We start from the raw sequence: 20,248 nt of genomic DNA on the forward strand, positions 1-20,248 counted from the left end.
TGGTGGCACAGAGGGACATTTATATTGGAGGCACAGAGAGACATTTATATTGGAGGCACAGAGGGACATTTATATTGGAGGCACACAGGGATATTTATATTGGTGGCACAGAGGGACATTTATATTGGAGGCACACAGGGACATTTATATTGGTGGCACAGAGGGACATTTATATTGGTGGCACAGAGGGACATTTATATTGGTGGCACATAGGGATATATATTGGAGGCACAGAGGGATATATATTGGAGGCACAGAGGGATATATATTGGAGGCACAGAGGGATATATTTTGGAGGCACAGCGAGACATTTATATTGGTGGCACAGAGGGATATATATTGGAGGCACAGAGGGATATATATTGGAGGCACAGAGGGACATTTATATTGGAGGCACAGAGGGACATTTATATTGGAGGCACAGAGGGACATTTATACTGGAGGCACAGAGGTACATTTATATTGGAAGCACAGAGGGACATTTATATTGGAGGCACAGAGGGACATTTATACTGGAAGCACAGAGGGACATTTATATTGGAGGCACAGAGGGACATTTATACTGGAGGCACAGAGGGATATATATTGGAGGCACAGAGGGATATATATTGGAGGCACAGAGGGTCATTTATATTGGAGGCACAGAGGGACATTCATATTGGAGGCACAGAGGGATATATATTGGAGGCACAGAGGGTCATTTATATTGGAGGCACAGAGGGATATATATTGGGAGGCACAGAGGGACATTTATATTGGAGGCACAGAGGGACATTTATATTGGAGGCACAGAGGGATATATATTGGAGGCACCGAGGGACATTTCTACTGGAGGCACAGGGGGATATATATTGGAGGCACAGAGGGTCATTTATATTGGAGGCACAGAGGGACATTCAATTGGAGGCACAGAGGGATATATATTGGAGGCACAGAGGGACATTTATATTGGAAGCACAGAGGGACATTTATATTGGAGGCACAGAGGGACATTTATATTGGAGGCACAGAGGGTCATTTATATTGGTGGCACAGAGGGACATTTATACTGGAGGCACAGAGGGACATTTATATTGGAGGCACAGAGGGACATTTATATTGGAGGCACAGAGAGACATTTATATTGGAGGCATAGAGGGACATTTATATTGGTGGCACAGAGGGACATTTATATTGGAGGCACAGAGGGACATTTATACTGGAGGCACAGAGGGACATTTATATTGGTGGTACAGAGGGATATTTATATTGGAGGCACAGAGGGACATTTATATTGGAGGCACAGAGGGACATTTATATTGGAGGCACGGAGGGACATTTATATTGGAGGCACAGAGAGACATTTATATTGGAGGCACACAGGGACATTTATATTGGTGGCACAGAGGGACATTTATATTGGATGCACAGAGGGACATTTATATTGGTGGCACAGAGGGACATTTATATTGGAGGCACAGAGAGACATTTATATTGGAGGCACAGAGGGACATTTATATTGGAGGCACACAGGGATATTTATATTGGTGGCACAGAGGGACATTTATATTGGAGGCACACAGGGACATTTATATTGGTGGCACAGAGGGACATTTATATTGGTGGCACAGAGGGACATTTATATTGGTGGCACATAGGGATATATATTGGAGGCACAGAGGGATATATATTGGAGGCACAGAGGGATATATATTGGAGGCACAGAGGGATATATTTTGGAGGCACAGCGAGACATTTATATTGGTGGCACAGAGGGATATATATTGGAGGCACAGAGGGATATATATTGGAGGCACAGAGGGACATTTATATTGGAGGCACAGAGGGACATTTATATTGGAGGCACAGAGGGTCATTTATATTGGAGGCACAGAGGGAAATTTATATTGGAGGCACAGAGGGTCATTTATATTGGAGGCACAGAGGGACATTTAAATTGGAGGCACAGAGGGACATTTATATTGGTGGCACAGAGGGTCATTTATATTGGAGGCACAGAGGGACATTTATATTGGAGGCTCAGAGGGACATTTATATTGGGCGCACAGAGGGACATTTATGTTGGAGGCACAGAGACATTTATATTGGAGGCACAGAGGGACATTTATATAGGAGGCACAGAGAGACATTTATATTGGAGGCTCAGAGGGACATTTATATTGGAGTCACAGAGCGACATTTATATTGGAGGCACAGAGGGACATTTATATTGGAGGCACAGAGGGACATTTATATTGGTGGCACAGAGGGACATTTATACTGGAGGCACAGAGGGACATTTATATTGGAGGCACAGAGGGACATTTATATTGGAGGCACAGAGAGACATTTATATTGGAGGCACAGAGGGACATTTATATTGGTGGCACAGAGGGACATTTATATTGGAGGCACAGAGGGACATTTATACAGAGGCACAGAGGGACATTTATATTGGTGGTACAGAGGGACATTTATATTGGAGGCACAGAGGGACATTTATATTGGAGGCACAGAGGGACATTTATATTGGAGGCACAGAGGGACATTTATATTGGAGGCACAGAGGGACATTTATATTGGAGGCACAGAGACATTTATATTGGAGGCACACAGGGACATTTATATTGGTGGCACAGAGGGACATTTATATTGGAGGCACAGAGGGACATTTATATTGGTGGCACAGAGGGACATTTATATTGGAGGCACAGAGGGACATTTATATTGGAGGCACAGAGAGACATTTATATTGGAGGCACAGAGGGACATTTATATTGGAGGCACACGGATATTTATATTGGAGGCACACAGGGACATTTATATTGGTGGCACAGAGGGACATTTATATTGGTGGCACAGAGGGACATTTATATTGGAGGCACAGAGGGACATTTATATTGGAGGCACAGAGGGACATTTATATTGGAGGCACAGAGGGACATTTATATTGGTGGCACAGAGGGACATTTATATTGGTGGAACAGAGGGACATTTATATTGGTGGCACAGAGGGACATTTATATTGGAGGCACAGAGGGACATTTATATTGGTGGCACAGAGGGACATTTATATTGGAGGCACAGAGGGACATTTATATTGGAGGCACAGAGGGACATTTATATTGGAGGCACAGAGGGACATTTATATTGGAAGCACAGAGGGACATTTATATTGGAGGCACAGAGGGACATTGATATTGGAGGCACAGAGGGTCATTTATATTGGAGGCACAGAGGGACATTTATATTGGAAGCACAGAGGGACATTTATATTGGAGGCACAGAGGGTCATTTATATTGGAGGCACAGAGGGACATTTATATTGGAGGCACAGAGGGACATTTATATTGGAGGCACAGAGGGACATTTATACTGGAGGCACAGAGGGACATTTATATTGGTGGCACAGAGGGACATTGATATTGGTGGCACAGAGGGACATTGATATTGGAGGCACAGAGGGTCATTTATATTGGAGGCACAGAGGGACATTTATATTGGAAGCACAGAGAGACATTTACATTGGAGGCACAGAGGGACATTTATATTGGAGGCACAGAGGGACATTTATATTGGAGGCACAGAGGGACATTTATATTGGAGGCACAGAGGGACATTTATATTGGAGGCACAGAGGGTCATTTATATTGGAGGCGCAGAGGGACATTTATATTGGAGGCACAGAGGGACATTTATATTGGAGGCACAGAAGGACATTTATATTGAAGGCACAGAGGGATATATATTGGAGGCACAGAAGGACATTTCTTTTGGAGGCACAGGGGGACATTTATATTGGAGGCACAGAGGGACATTTATATTGGAGGCACTGAGGTACATTTATATTGGAGGCACAGAGGGACATTTATATTGGAGGCACAGAGGAACATTTATATTGGAGGCACAGAGGGATATATATTGGAGGCACAGAGGGACATTTATATTGGTGGCACAGAGAGACATTTATATTGGAGGCACAGAGAGACATTTATATTGGAGGCACAGAGGGACATTTATATTGGAGGCACAGGGGGACATTTATATTGGTGGCACAGAGGGACATTAATATTGGAGGCACAGAGGGATATATATTGGAGGCACAGAGGAACATTTATATTGGAGGCACTGAGGGACATTTATATTGGAGGCACAGAGGGATATATATTGGAGCCACAGAGGGACATTTATATTGGAGGCACAGAGGGATATATATTGGAGCCACAGAGGGACATTTATATTGGAGGCACAGAGGGACATTTATATTGGAGGCACAGAGGGATATATATTGGAGCCACAGAGGGACATTTATATTGGAGGCACAGGGGGATATATATTGGAGGCAAAGAGGGACATTTATATTGGTGGCACAGAGGGACATTTATATTGGAGGCACAGAGGGACATTTATATTGGATGCACAGAGGGACATTGATATTGGAGGCACAGAGGGACATTTATATTGGAGGCACAGAGGGACATTTATATTGGAGGCATAGAGGGATATTTATATTGGAGGCACAGAGGGACATTTATATTGGTGGCACAGAGGGACATTTATATTGGAGGCACAGAGGGACATTTATATTGGAGGCACAGAGGGATATTTATATTGGAGGCAAAGAGGGACATTTATATTAGTGGCACAGAGGGACATTTATATTGGAGGCACAGAGGGACATTTATATTGGAGGCACAGAGGGACATTTATACTGGAGGCACAGAGGTACATTTATATTGGAAGCACAGAGGGACATTTATATTGGAGGCACAGAGGGACATTTATACTGGAAGCACAGAGGGACATTTATATTGGAGGCACAGAGGGACATTTATACTGGAGGCACAGAGGGATATATATTGGAGGCACAGAGGGATATATATTGGAGGCACAGAGGGTCATTTATATTGGAGGCACAGAGGGACATTCATATTGGAGGCACAGAGGGATATATATTGGAGGCACAGAGGGTCATTTATATTGGAGGCACAGAGGGATATATATTGGGAGGCACAGAGGGACATTTATATTGGAGGCACAGAGGGACATTTATATTGGAGGCACAGAGGGATATATATTGGAGGCACCGAGGGACATTTCTACTGGAGGCACAGGGGGATATATATTGGAGGCACAGAGGGTCATTTATATTGGAGGCACAGAGGGACATTCAATTGGAGGCACAGAGGGATATATATTGGAGGCACAGAGGGACATTTATATTGGAAGCACAGAGGGACATTTATATTGGAGGCACAGAGGGACATTTATATTGGAGGCACAGAGGGTCATTTATATTGGTGGCACAGAGGGACATTTATACTGGAGGCACAGAGGGACATTTATATTGGAGGCACAGAGGGACATTTATATTGGAGGCACAGAGAGACATTTATATTGGAGGCATAGAGGGACATTTATATTGGTGGCACAGAGGGACATTTATATTGGAGGCACAGAGGGACATTTATACTGGAGGCACAGAGGGACATTTATATTGGTGGTACAGAGGGATATTTATATTGGAGGCACAGAGGGACATTTATATTGGAGGCACAGAGGGACATTTATATTGGAGGCACGGAGGGACATTTATATTGGAGGCACAGAGAGACATTTATATTGGAGGCACACAGGGACATTTATATTGGTGGCACAGAGGGACATTTATATTGGAGGCACAGAGGGACATTTATATTGGTGGCACAGAGGGACATTTATATTGGAGGCACAGAGAGACATTTATATTGGAGGCACAGAGGGACATTTATATTGGAGGCACACAGGGATATTTATATTGGTGGCACAGAGGGACATTTATATTGGAGGCACACAGGGACATTTATATTGGTGGCACAGAGGGACATTTATATTTGTGGCACAGAGGGACATTTATATTGGTGGCACATAGGGATATATATTGGAGGCACAGAGGGATATATATTGGAGGCACAGAGGGATATATATTGGAGGCACAGAGGGATATATTTTGGAGGCACAGCGAGACATTTATATTGGTGGCACAGAGGGATATATATTGGAGGCACAGAGGGATATATATTGGAGGCACAGAGGGACATTTATATTGGAGGCACAGAGGGACATTTATATTGGAGGCACAGAGGGACATTTATACTGGAGGCACAGAGGTACATTTATATTGGAAGCACAGAGGGACATTTATATTGGAGGCACAGAGGGACATTTATACTGGAAGCACAGAGGGACATTTATATTGGAGGCACAGAGGGACATTTATACTGGAGGCACAGAGGGATATATATTGGAGGCACAGAGGGATATATATTGGAGGCACAGAGGGTCATTTATATTGGAGGCACAGAGGGACATTCATATTGGAGGCACAGAGGGATATATATTGGAGGCACAGAGGGTCATTTATATTGGAGGCACAGAGGGATATATATTGGGAGGCACAGAGGGACATTTATATTGGAGGCACAGAGGGACATTTATATTGGAGGCACAGAGGGATATATATTGGAGGCACCGAGGGACATTTCTACTGGAGGCACAGGGGGATATATATTGGAGGCACAGAGGGTCATTTATATTGGAGGCACAGAGGGACATTCAATTGGAGGCACAGAGGGATATATATTGGAGGCACAGAGGGTCATTTATATTGGAGGCACAGAGGGACATTCAATTGGAGGCACAGAGGGATATATATTGGAGGCACAGAGGGACATTTATATTGGAAGCACAGAGGGACATTTATATTGGAGGCACAGAGGGACATTTATATTGGAGGCACAGAGGGTCATTTATATTGGTGGCACAGAGGGACATTTATACTGGAGGCACAGAGGGACATTTATATTGGAGGCACAGAGGGACATTTATATTGGAGGCACAGAGAGACATTTATATTGGAGGCATAGAGGGACATTTATATTGGTGGCACAGAGGGACATTTATATTGGAGGCACAGAGGGACATTTACACTGGAGGCACAGAGGGACATTTATATTGGTGGTACAGAGGGATATTTATATTGGAGGCACAGAGGGACATTTATATTGGAGGCACAGAGGGACATTTATATTGGAGGCACGGAGGGACATTTATATTGGAGGCACAGAGAGACATTTATATTGGAGGCACACAGGGACATTTATATTGGTGGCACAGAGGGACATTTATATTGGAGGCACAGAGGGACATTTATATTGGTGGCACAGAGGGACATTTATATTGGAGGCACAGAGAGACATTTATATTGGAGGCACAGAGGGACATTTATATTGGAGGCACACAGGGATATTTATATTGGTGGCACAGAGGGACATTTATATTGGAGGCACACAGGGACATTTATATTGGTGGCACAGAGGGACATTTATATTGGTGGCACAGAGGGACATTTATATTGGTGGCACATAGGGATATATATTGGAGGCACAGAGGGATATATATTGGAGGCACAGAGGGATATATATTGGAGGCACAGAGGGATATATTTTGGAGGCACAGCGAGACATTTATATTGGTGGCACAGAGGGATATATATTGGAGGCACAGAGGGATATATATTGGAGGCACAGAGGGACATTTATATTGGAGGCACAGAGGGACATTTATATTGGAGGCACAGAGGGTCATTTATATTGGAGGCACAGAGGGAAATTTATATTGGAGGCACAGAGGGTCATTTATATTGGAGGCACAGAGGGACATTTAAATTGGAGGCACAGAGGGACATTTATATTGGTGGCACAGAGGGTCATTTATATTGGAGGCACAGAGGGACATTTATATTGGAGGCTCAGAGGGACATTTATATTGGGCGCACAGAGGGACATTTATGTTGGAGGCACAGAGACATTTATATTGGAGGCACAGAGGGACATTTATATAGGAGGCACAGAGAGACATTTATATTGGAGGCTCAGAGGGACATTTATATTGGAGTCACAGAGCGACATTTATATTGGAGGCACAGAGGGACATTTATATTGGAGGCACAGAGGGACATTTATATTGGTGGCACAGAGGGACATTTATACTGGAGGCACAGAGGGACATTTATATTGGAGGCACAGAGGGACATTTATATTGGAGGCACAGAGAGACATTTATATTGGAGGCACAGAGGGACATTTATATTGGTGGCACAGAGGGACATTTATATTGGAGGCACAGAGGGACATTTATACAGAGGCACAGAGGGACATTTATATTGGTGGTACAGAGGGACATTTATATTGGAGGCACAGAGGGACATTTATATTGGAGGCACAGAGGGACATTTATATTGGAGGCACAGAGGGACATTTATATTGGAGGCACAGAGGGACATTTATATTGGAGGCACAGAGAGACATTTATATTGGAGGCACACAGGGACATTTATATTGGTGGCACAGAGGGACATTTATATTGGAGGCACAGAGGGACATTTATATTGGTGGCACAGAGGGACATTTATATTGGAGGCACAGAGGGACATTTATATTGGAGGCACAGAGAGACATTTATATTGGAGGCACAGAGGGACATTTATATTGGAGGCACACGGATATTTATATTGGAGGCACACAGGGACATTTATATTGGTGGCACAGAGGGACATTTATATTGGTGGCACAGAGGGACATTTATATTGGAGGCACAGAGGGACATTTATATTGGAGGCACAGAGGGACATTTATATTGGAGGCACAGAGGGACATTTATATTGGTGGCACAGAGGGACATTTATATTGGAGGCACAGAGGGACATTTATATTGGAGGCACAGAGGGACATTTATATTGGTGGCACAGAGGGACATTTATATTGGTGGCACAGAGGGACATTTATATTGGTGGCACAGAGGGACATTTATATTGGAGGCACAGAGGGACATTTATATTGGTGGCACAGAGGGACATTTATATTGGAGGCACAGAGGGATATATATTGGAGGAACAGAGGGACATTTATACTGGAGGCACAGAGGTACATTTATATTGGAGGCACAGAGGTACATTTATATTGGAGGCACAGAGGGACATTTATATTGGAGGCACAGAGGGACATTGATATTGGAGGCACAGAGGGTCATTTATATTGGAGGCACAGAGGGACATTTATATTGGAAGCACAGAGGGACATTTATATTGGAGGCACAGAGGGACATTTATATTGGAGGCACAGAGGGACATTTATATTGGAGGCACAGAGGGACATTTATATTGGAGGCACAGAGGGTCATTTATATTGGAGGCACAGAGGGACATTTATATTGGAGGCACAGAGGGACATTTATATTGGAGGCACAGGGGGACATTTATATTGGAGGCACAGAGGGATATATATTGGAGGCACAGAAGGACATTTATATTGGAGGCACAGGGGGACATTTATATTGGAGGCACTGAGGGACATTTATATTGGAGGCACAGAGGGACATTTATATTGGAGGCACAGAGGAACATTTATATTGGAGGCACAGCGGGATATATAATGGAGGCACAGGGGGATATGTATTGGAGGCACAGAGGGACATTTATATTGGTGGCACAGAGAGACATTTATATTGGAGGCACAGAGAGACATTTATATTGGAGGCACAGAGGGACATTTATATTGGAGGCACAGGTGGACATTTATATTGGTGGCACAGAGGGACATTAATATTGGAGGCACAGAGGGATATATATTGGAGCCACAGAGGGACATTTATATTGGAGGCACAGAGGGATATATATTGGAGCCACAGAGGGACATTTATATTGGAGGCACAGAGGCACATTTATATTGGAGGCACAGAGGGATATATATTGGAGCCACAGAGGGACGTTTATATTGGAGGCACAGGGGGATATATATTGGAGGCAAAGTGGGACATTTATATTGGTGGCACAGAGGGACATTTATATTGGAGGCACAGAGGGACATTTATATTGGAGGCACAGAGGGACATTGATATTGGAGGCACAGAGGGACATTTATATTGGAGGCACAGAGGGACATTTATATTGGAGGCACAGAGGGACATTTATATTGGAGGCACAGAGGGATATTTATATTGGAGGCACAGAGGGACATTTATATTGGTGGCACAGAGGGACATTTATATTGGAGGCACAGAGGGACATTTATATCGGAGGCACAGAGGGATATTTATATTGGAGGCACAGAGGGACATTTATATTAGTGGCACAGAGGGACATTTATATTGGAGGCACAGAGGGACATTTATATTGGAGGCACAGAGGGATATATATTGGAGGCACAGAGGGACATTTATACTGGAGGCACAGAGGTACATTTATATTGGAAGCACAGAGGGACATTTATATTGGAGGCACAGAGGGACATTTATACTGGAGGCACAGAGGGACATTTATATTCCAGGCACAGAGGGACATTTATACTGGAGGCACAGAGGGATATATATTGGAGGCACAGAGGGATATATATTGGAGGCACAGAGGGTCATTTATATTGGAGGCACAGAGGGACATTTATATTGTAGGCACAGAGGGATATATATTGGAGGCACCGAGGGACATTTCTACTGGAGCCACAGGGGGATATATATTGGAGGCACAGAGGGTCATTTATATTGGAGGCACAGAGGGACATTCAATTGGAGGCACAGAGGGATATATATTGGAGGCACAGAGGGACATTTATATTGGAAGCACAGAGGGACATTTATATTGGAGGCACAGAGGGACAATTATATTGGAGGCACAGAGGGTCATTTATATTGGAGGCACAGAGGGACATTCATATTGGAGGCACAGAGGGATATATATTGGAGGCACAGAGGGATATATATTGGAGGCACAGAGGGATATATATTGGAGGCACAGAGGGATATATTTTGGAGGCACAGCGGGACATTTATATTGGTGGCACAGAGGGATATATATTGGAGGCACAGAGGGACATTTATATTGGAGGCACAGAGGGACATTTATATTGGAGGCACAGAGGGTCATTTATTATGGAGGCACAGAGGGAAATTTATATTGGAGGCACGGAGGGTCATTTATATTGGAGGCACAGAGGGACATTTAAATTGGAGGCACAGAGGGACATTTATATTGGTGGCACAGAGGGTCATTTATATTGGAGGCACAGAGGGACATTTATATTGGAGGCTCAGAGGGACATTTATATTGGGCGCACAGAGGGACATTTATGTTGGAGGCACAGAGACATTTATATTGGAGGCACAGAGGGACATTTATATTGGTGGCACAGAGGGACATTTATATTGGAGGCACAGAGGGACATTTATATTGGTGGTACAGAGGGACATTTATATTGGAGGCACAGAGGGACATTTATATTGGAGGCACAGAGGGATATTTATATTGGAGGCACAGAGGGACATTTATATTGGTGGCACAGAGGGACATTTATATTGGAGGCACAGAGGGACATTTATATTGGAGGCACACAGGGACATTTATATTGGTGGCACAGAGGGACATTTATATTGGTGGCACAGAGGGACATTTATATTGGAGGCACAGAGGGACATTTATACTGGAGGCACAGAGAGACATTTATATTGGAGGCACAGAGGGACATTTATATTGGTGGCACAGAGGGACATTTATATTGGAGGCACAGAGGGACATTTATATTGGAGGCACAGAGGGACATTTATATTGGAGGCACAGAAGGACGTTTATACTGGAGGCACGGAGAGACATTTATATTGGTGGCACAGAGGGACATTTATATTGGTGGCACAGAGGGACATTTATATTGGAGGCACAGAGGGACATTTATATTGGAGGCACAGAGGGACATTTATATTGGAGGCACAGAGTGATATATATTGGAGGCACAGAGGGACATTTATATTGGTGGCACAGAGGGACATTTATTTTGTTGGCACAGAGGGACATTTATATTGGTGGCACAGAGGGACATTTATACTGGAGGCACAGAGGGGCATTTATATTGGAGGCACAGAGGCACATTTATATTGGAGGCACAGAGGGACATTTATATTGGTGGCACAGAGGGACATTTATATTGGTGGCACAGAGGGACATTTATATTGGAGGCACAGAGGGACATTTATATTGGAGGCACAGGGGGACATTTATATTGGAGGCACAGAGGGACATTTATATTGGAGGCACAGAGGGACATTTATATTGGTGGCACAGAGGGACATTTATATTGGAGGCACAGAGGGACATTTATATTGGAGGCACAGAGGGACATTTATATTGGTGGCACAGAGGGACATTTATATTGGTGGCACAGAGGGACATTTATATTGGTGGCACAGAGGGACATTTATATTGGAGGCACAGAGGGACATTTATATTGGTGGCACAGAGGGACATTTATATTGGAGGCACAGAGGGATATATATTGGAGGCACAGAGGGACATTTATACTGGAGGCACAGAGGTACATTTATATTGGAGGCACAGAGGGACATTTATATTGGAGGCACAGAGGGACATTAATATTGGAGGCACTGAGGGTCATTTATATTGGAGGCACAGAGGGACATTTATATTGGAAGCACAGAGGGACATTTATATTGGAGGCACAGAGGGACATTTATATTGGAGGCACAGAGGGACATTTATATTGGAGGCACAGAGGGACATTTATATTGGAGGCACAGAGGGTCATTTATATTGGAGGCACAGAGGGACATTTATATTGGAGGCACAGAGGGACATTTATATTGGAGGCACAGGGGGACATTTATATTGGAGGCACAGAGGGACATTGATATTGGAGGCACAGAGGGTCATTTATATTGGAGGCACAGAGGGACATTTATATTGGAAGCACAGAGGGACATTTATATTGGAGGCACAGAGGGACATTTATATTGGAGGCACAGAGGGACATTTATATTGGAAGCACAGAGGGACATTTATATTGGAGGCACAGAGGGACATTTATATTGGAGGCACAGAGGGACATTTATATTGGAGGCACAGAGGGACATTTATATTGGAGGCACAGAGGTACATTTATACTGGAGGCACAGAGGGACATTTATATTGGAGGCACAGAGGGACATTTATATTGGAGGCACAGAGGTACATTTATATTGGAGGCACAGAGGGTCATTTATATTGGAGGCACAGAGGGACATTGATATTGGAGGCACAGAGGGTCATTTATATTGGAGGCACAGAGGGACATTTATATTGGAAGCACAGAGGGACATTTATATTGGAGGCACAGAGGGACATTTATATTGGAGGCACAGAGGGACATTTATATTGGAGGCACAGAGGGACATTTATATTGGAGGCACAGAGGGTCATTTATATTGGAGGCACAGAGGGACATTTATATTGGAGGCACAGAGGGACATTTATATTGGAGGCACAGGGGGACATTTATATTGGAGGCACAGAGGGATATATATTGGAGGCACAGAAGGACATTTATATTGGAGGCACAGGGGGACATTTATATTGGAGGCACAGAGGGACATTTATATTGGAGGCACAGAGGGACATTTATATTGGAGGCACTGAGGGACATTTATATTGGAGGCACAGAGGGACATTTATATTGGAGGCACAGAGGAACATTTATATTGGAGGCACAGCGGGATATATAATGGAGGCACAGGGGGATATGTATTGGAGGCACAGAGGGACATTTATATTGGTGGCACAGAGAGACATTTATATTGGAGGCACAGAGAGACATTTATATTGGAGGCACAGAGGGACATTTATATCGGAGGCACAGAGGGACATTTATATTGGAGGCACAGGGGGACATTTATATTGGTGGCACAGAGGGACATTAATATTGGAGGCACAGAGGGATATATATTGGAGCCACAGAGGGACATTTATATTGGAGGCACAGAGGGATATATATTGGAGCCACAGAGGGACATTTATATTGGAGGCACAGAGGGACATTTATATTGGAGGCACAGAGGGATATATATTGGAGCCACAGAGGGACATTTATATTGGAGGCACAGGGGGATATATATTGGAGGCAAAGAGGGACATTTATATTGGTGGCACAGAGGGACATTTATATTGGAGGCACAGAGGGACATTTATATTGGAGGCACAGAGGGACATTGATATTGGAGGCACAGAGGGACATTTATATTGGAGGCACAGAGGGACATTTATATTGGAGGCACAGAGGGACATTTATATTGGAGGCACAGAGGGATATTTATATTGGAGGCACAGAGGGACATTTATATTGGTGGCACAGAGGGACATTTATATTGGAGGCACAGAGGGACATTTATATCGGAGGCACAGAGGGATATTTATATTGGAGGCACAGAGTGACATTTATATTAGTGGCACAGAGGGACATTTATATTGGAGGCACAGAGGGACATTTATATTGGAGGCACAGAGGGATATATATTGGAGGCACAGAGGGACATTTATACTGGAGGCACAGAGGTACATTTATATTGGAAGCACAGAGGGACATTTATATTGGAGGCACAGAGGGACATTTATACTGGAGGCACAGAGGGACATTTATATTCGAGGCACAGAGGGACATTTATACTGGAGGCACAGAGGGATATTTATATCGGAGGCACAGAGGGACATTTATATTGGAGGCACAGGGGGACATTTATATTGGTGGCACAGAGGGACATTAATATTGGAGGCACAGAGGGATATATATTGGAGCCACAGAGGGACATTTATATTGGAGGCACAGAGGGATATATATTGGAGCCACAGAGGGACATTTATATTGGAGGCACAGAGGGACATTTATATTGGAGGCACAGAGGGATATATATTGGAGCCACAGAGGGACATTTATATTGGAGGCACAGGGGGATATATATTGGAGGCAAAGAGGGACATTTATATTGGTGGCACAGAGGGACATTTATATTGGAGGCACAGAGGGACATTTATATTGGAGGCACAGAGGGACATTGATATTGGAGGCACAGAGGGACATTTATATTGGAGGCACAGAGGGACATTTATATTGGAGGCACAGAGGGACATTTATATTGGAGGCACAGAGGGATATTTATATTGGAGGCACAGAGGGACATTTATATTGGTGGCACAGAGGGACATTTATATTGGAGGCACAGAGGGACATTTATATCGGAGGCACAGAGGGATATTTATATTGGAGGCACAGAGTGACATTTATATTAGTGGCACAGAGGGACATTTATATTGGAGGCACAGAGGGACATTTATATTGGAGGCACAGAGGGATATATATTGGAGGCACAGAGGGACATTTATACTGGAGGCACAGAGGTACATTTATATTGGAAGCACAGAGGGACATTTATATTGGAGGCACAGAGGGACATTTATACTGGAGGCACAGAGGGACATTTATATTCGAGGCACAGAGGGACATTTATACTGGAGGCACAGAGGGATATATATTGGAGGCACAGAGGGATATATATTGGAGGCACAGAGGGTCATTTATATTGGAGGCACAGAGGGACATTTATATTGTAGGCACAGAGGGATATATATTGGAGGCACCGAGGGACATTTCTACTGGAGCCACAGGGGGATATATATTGGAGGCACAGAGGGTCATTTATATTGGAGGCACAGAGGGACATTCAATTGGAGGCACAGAGGGATATATATTGGATGCACAGAGGGACATTTATATTGGAAGCACAGAGGGACATTTATATTGGAGGCACAGAGGGACATTTATATTGGAGGCACAGAGGGTCATTTATATTGGAGGCACAGAGGGACATTCATATTGGAGGCACAGAGGGATATATATTGGAGGCACAGAGGGACATTTATATTGTAGGCACAGAGGGATATATAATGGAGGCACCGAGGGACATTTCTACTGGAGCCACAGGGGGATATATATTGGAGGCACAGAGGGTCATTTATATTGGAGGCACAGAGGGACATTCAATTGGAGGCACAGAGGGATATATATTGGAGGCACAGAGGGACATTTATATTGGAAGCACAGAGGGACATTTATATTGGAGGCACAGAGGGACATTTATATTGGAGGCACAGAGGGTCATTTATATTGGAGGCACAGAGGGACATTCATATTGGAGGCACAGAGGGATATATATTGGAGGCACAGAGGGATATATATTGGAGGCACAGAGGGATATATATTGGAGGCACAGAGGGATATATTTTGGAGGCACAGCGGGACATTTATATTGGTGGCACAGAGGGATATATATTGGAGGCACAGAGGGATATATATTGGAGGCACAGAGGGACATTTATATTGGAGGCACAGAGGGACATTTATATTGGAGGCACAGAGGGTCATTTATTATGGAGGCACAGAGGGAAATTTATATTGGAGGCACAGAGGGTCATTTATATTGGAGGCACAGAGGGACATTTAAATTGGAGGCACAGAGGGACATTTATATTGGTGGCACAGAGGGTCATTTATATTGGAGGCACAGAGGGACATTTATATTGGAGGCTCAGAGGGACATTTATATTGGGCGCACAGAGGGACATTTATGTTGGAGGCACAGAGACATTTATATTGGAGGCACAGAGGGACATTTATATTGGAGGCACAGAGGGACATTTATACTGGAGGCACAGAGGGACATTTATATTGGTGGTACAGAGGGACATTTATATTGGAGGCACAGAGGGACATTTATATTGGAGGCACAGAGGGACATTTATACTGGAGGCACAGAGAGACATTTATATTGGAGGCACAGAGGGACATTTATATTGGAGGCACAGAGGGACATTTATATTGGAGGCACAGAGGGACATTTATACTGGAGGCACGGAGAGACATTTATATTGGTGGCACAGAGGGACATTTATATTGGTGGCACAGAGGGACATTTATATTGGAGGCACAGAGGGACATTTATATTGGAGGCACAGAGGGACATTTATATTGGAGGCACAGAGTGATATATATTGGAGGCACAGAGGGACATTTATATTGGTGGCACAGAGGGACATTTATTTTGTTGGCACAGAGGGACATTTATATTGGTGGCACAGAGGGACATTTATACTGGAGGCACAGAGGGGCATTTATATTGGAGGCACAGAGGCACATTTATATTGGAGGCACAGAGGGACATTTATATTGGTGGCACAGAGGGACATTTATATTGGTGGCACAGAGGGACATTTATATTGGAGGCACAGAGGGACATTTATATTGGAGGCACAGGGGGACATTTATATTGGAGGCACAGAGGGACATTTATATTGGAGGCACAGAGGGACATTTATATTGGAGGCACAGAGGGACATTTATATTGGAGGCACAGTGGGACATTTGGATTGGAGGCACAGAGAGACATTTATACTGGAGGCACAGATGGTCATTTATATTGGAGGCACAGAGGGACATTTATGTTGGAGGCACAGAGGGACATTTATATTGGAGTCACAGAGGGTCATTTATATTGGAGGCACAGAGAGACATTTGTATTGGAGGCACAGAGGGACATTTATACTGGAGGCACAGAGGGACATTTATATTGGTGGCACCGAGGGATATATATTGGGGGCACAGGGGGACATTTATATTTGAGGCACAGGGGGACATTTATATTGGTGGCACCGAGGGATATATATTGGAGGCACAGAGGGATATATATTGGAGGCACAGAGGGACATTTGTATTGGAGGCACAGAGGGACATTGAGACTGGAGGCACAGAGGGACATTTATATTGGAGGCACAGAGGGATATATATTGGAAGCACAGAGGGACATTTATATTGGAGGCACAGAGGGACATTTATATTGGTGGCACCGAGGGATATATATTGGAGGCACAGAGGGATATATATTGGAGGCACAGAGGGACATTTATATTGGAGGCACAGGGGGACATTTATATTGGAGGCACAGGGGGACATTTATATTGGAGGCACAGAGGGATATATATTGGAGGCACAGAGGGACATTTATATTGGAGGCACAGAGGGACATTTATATTGGAGGCACATAGGGACATTTATATTGGAGGCACGGGGGACATTTATATCGGAGGCACAGAGGGACATTTATATTGGAGGCACAGAGGGACATTTATATTGGAGGCACAGAGGGACATTTATATCGGTGGCACAGAAATACATTTATATTGGAGGCACAGAGGGACATTTATATTGGAGGCACAGAGGGACATTTATATTGGAGGCACAGAGGGATATATATTGGAGGCACAGAGGGAGATTTATATTGGAGGCACAGAGGGACATTTATATTGGAGGCACAGAGGGATATATATTGGAGGCACAGAGGGCCATTTATACTGGAGGCACAGAGGTACATTTATATTGGAGGCACAGAGGTACATTTATATTGGAGGCACAGAGGGACATTGATATTGGAGGCACAGAGGGTCATTTATATTGGAGGCACAGAGGGTCATTTATATTGGAGGCACAGAGGGACATTTACATTGGAGTCACAGAGGGATATTGACATTGGAGGCACAAAGGGACATTTATATTGGAGGCACAGAGGGGCATTTATATTGGAGGCACAGAGGCACATTTATATTGGAGGCACAGAGGGACATTTATATTGGTGGCACAGAGGGACATTTATATTGGTGGCACAGAGGGACATTTATATTGGAGGCACAGAGGGACATTTATATTGGAGGCACAGGGGGACATTTATATTGGAGGCACAGAGGGACATTTATATTGGAGGCACAGAGGGACTTTTATATTGGAGGCACAGAGGGACATTTATATTGGAGGCACAGAGGGACATTTATATTGGAGGCACAGAGGGACATTTGGATTGGAGGCACAGAGAGACATTTATACTGGATGCACAGATGGTCATTTATATTGGAGGCACAGAGGAACATTTATGTTGGAGGCACAGAGGGACATTTATATTGGAGTCACAGAGGGTCATTTATATTGGAGGCACAGAGAGACATTTGTATTGGAGGCACAGAGCGACATTTATACTGGAGGCACAGAGGGACATTTATATTGGTGGCACCGAGGGATATATATTGGAGGCACAGGGGGACATTTATATTTGAGGCACAGGGGGACATTTATATTGGAGGCACAGAGGGATATATATTGGAAGCACAGAGGGACATTTATATTGGAGGCACAGAGGGACATTTATATTGGAGGCACAGAGGGATATATATTGGAGGCACAGAGGGACATTTATATTGGAGGCACAGAGGGACATTTATATTGGAGGCACAGGGGGACATTTATATTGGAGGCACTGAGGGATATATATTGGAGGCACAGAGGGATATATATTGGAGGCACAGAGGGACATTTATATTGGAGGCACAGGGGGACATTTATATTGGAGGCACAGGGGGACATTTATATTGGAGGCACAGAGGGATATATATTGGAGGCACAGAGGGACATTTATATTGGAGGCACAGAGGGACATTTATATTGGAGGCACATAGGGACATTTATATTGGAGGCATGGGGGACATTTATATCGGAGGCACAGAGGGACATTTATATTGGAGGCACAGAGGGACATTTCTATTGGAGGCACAGAGGGACATTTATATCGGAGGCACAGAAATACATTTATATTGGAGGCACAGAGGGACATTTATATTGGAGGCACAGAGGGACATTTATATTGGAGGCACAGAGGGATATATATTGGAGGCACAGAGGGAGATTTATATTGGAGGCACAGAGGGACATTTATATTGGAGGCACAGAGGGATATATATTGGAGGCACAGAGGGACATTTATACTGGAGGCACAGAGGTACATTTATATTGGAGGCACAGAGGTACATTTATATTGGAGGCACAGAGGGACATTGATATTGGAGGCACAGAGGGTCATTTATATTGGAGGCACAGAGGGTCATTTATATTGGAGGCACAGAGGGACATTTACATTGGAGGCACAGAGGGATATTGACATTGGAGGCACAGAGGGACATTTATATTGGAGGCACAGAGGGACATTTATATTGGTGGCACAGAGGGACATTTATATTGGAGGCACAGAGGGACATTTATATTGGTGGCACAGAGGGACATTTATATTGGTGGCACAGAGGGACATTTATATTGGAGGCACAGAGGGACATTTATATTGCAGGCACAGAGGGACATTTATATTGGAGGTACAGAGGGACATTTATATTGGAGGCACAGAGGGACATTTATATCGGAGGCACAGAAATACATTTATATTGGAGGCACAGAGGGACATTTATATTGGAGGCACAGAGGGACATTTATATTGGAGGCACAGAGGGATATATATTGGAGGCACAGAGGGAGATTCATATTGGAGGCACAGA

General features: G+C 44.0%; 1 protein-coding gene across 1 annotated transcript in view; it reads left to right on the top strand.

The window, feature by feature from the left end:
- Positions 1–20,248, top strand: part of LOC140410106 (aldehyde dehydrogenase family 3 member B1-like) — a 525,125-nt gene that overhangs the window by 342,611 nt on the left and 162,266 nt on the right. The gene's annotated exons all lie outside the window — the stretch shown is intronic.

Source organism: Scyliorhinus torazame, chromosome 4 (assembly GCF_047496885.1).
Source record: "Scyliorhinus torazame isolate Kashiwa2021f chromosome 4, sScyTor2.1, whole genome shotgun sequence".
Taxonomy (NCBI): domain Eukaryota; kingdom Metazoa; phylum Chordata; class Chondrichthyes; order Carcharhiniformes; family Scyliorhinidae; genus Scyliorhinus; species Scyliorhinus torazame.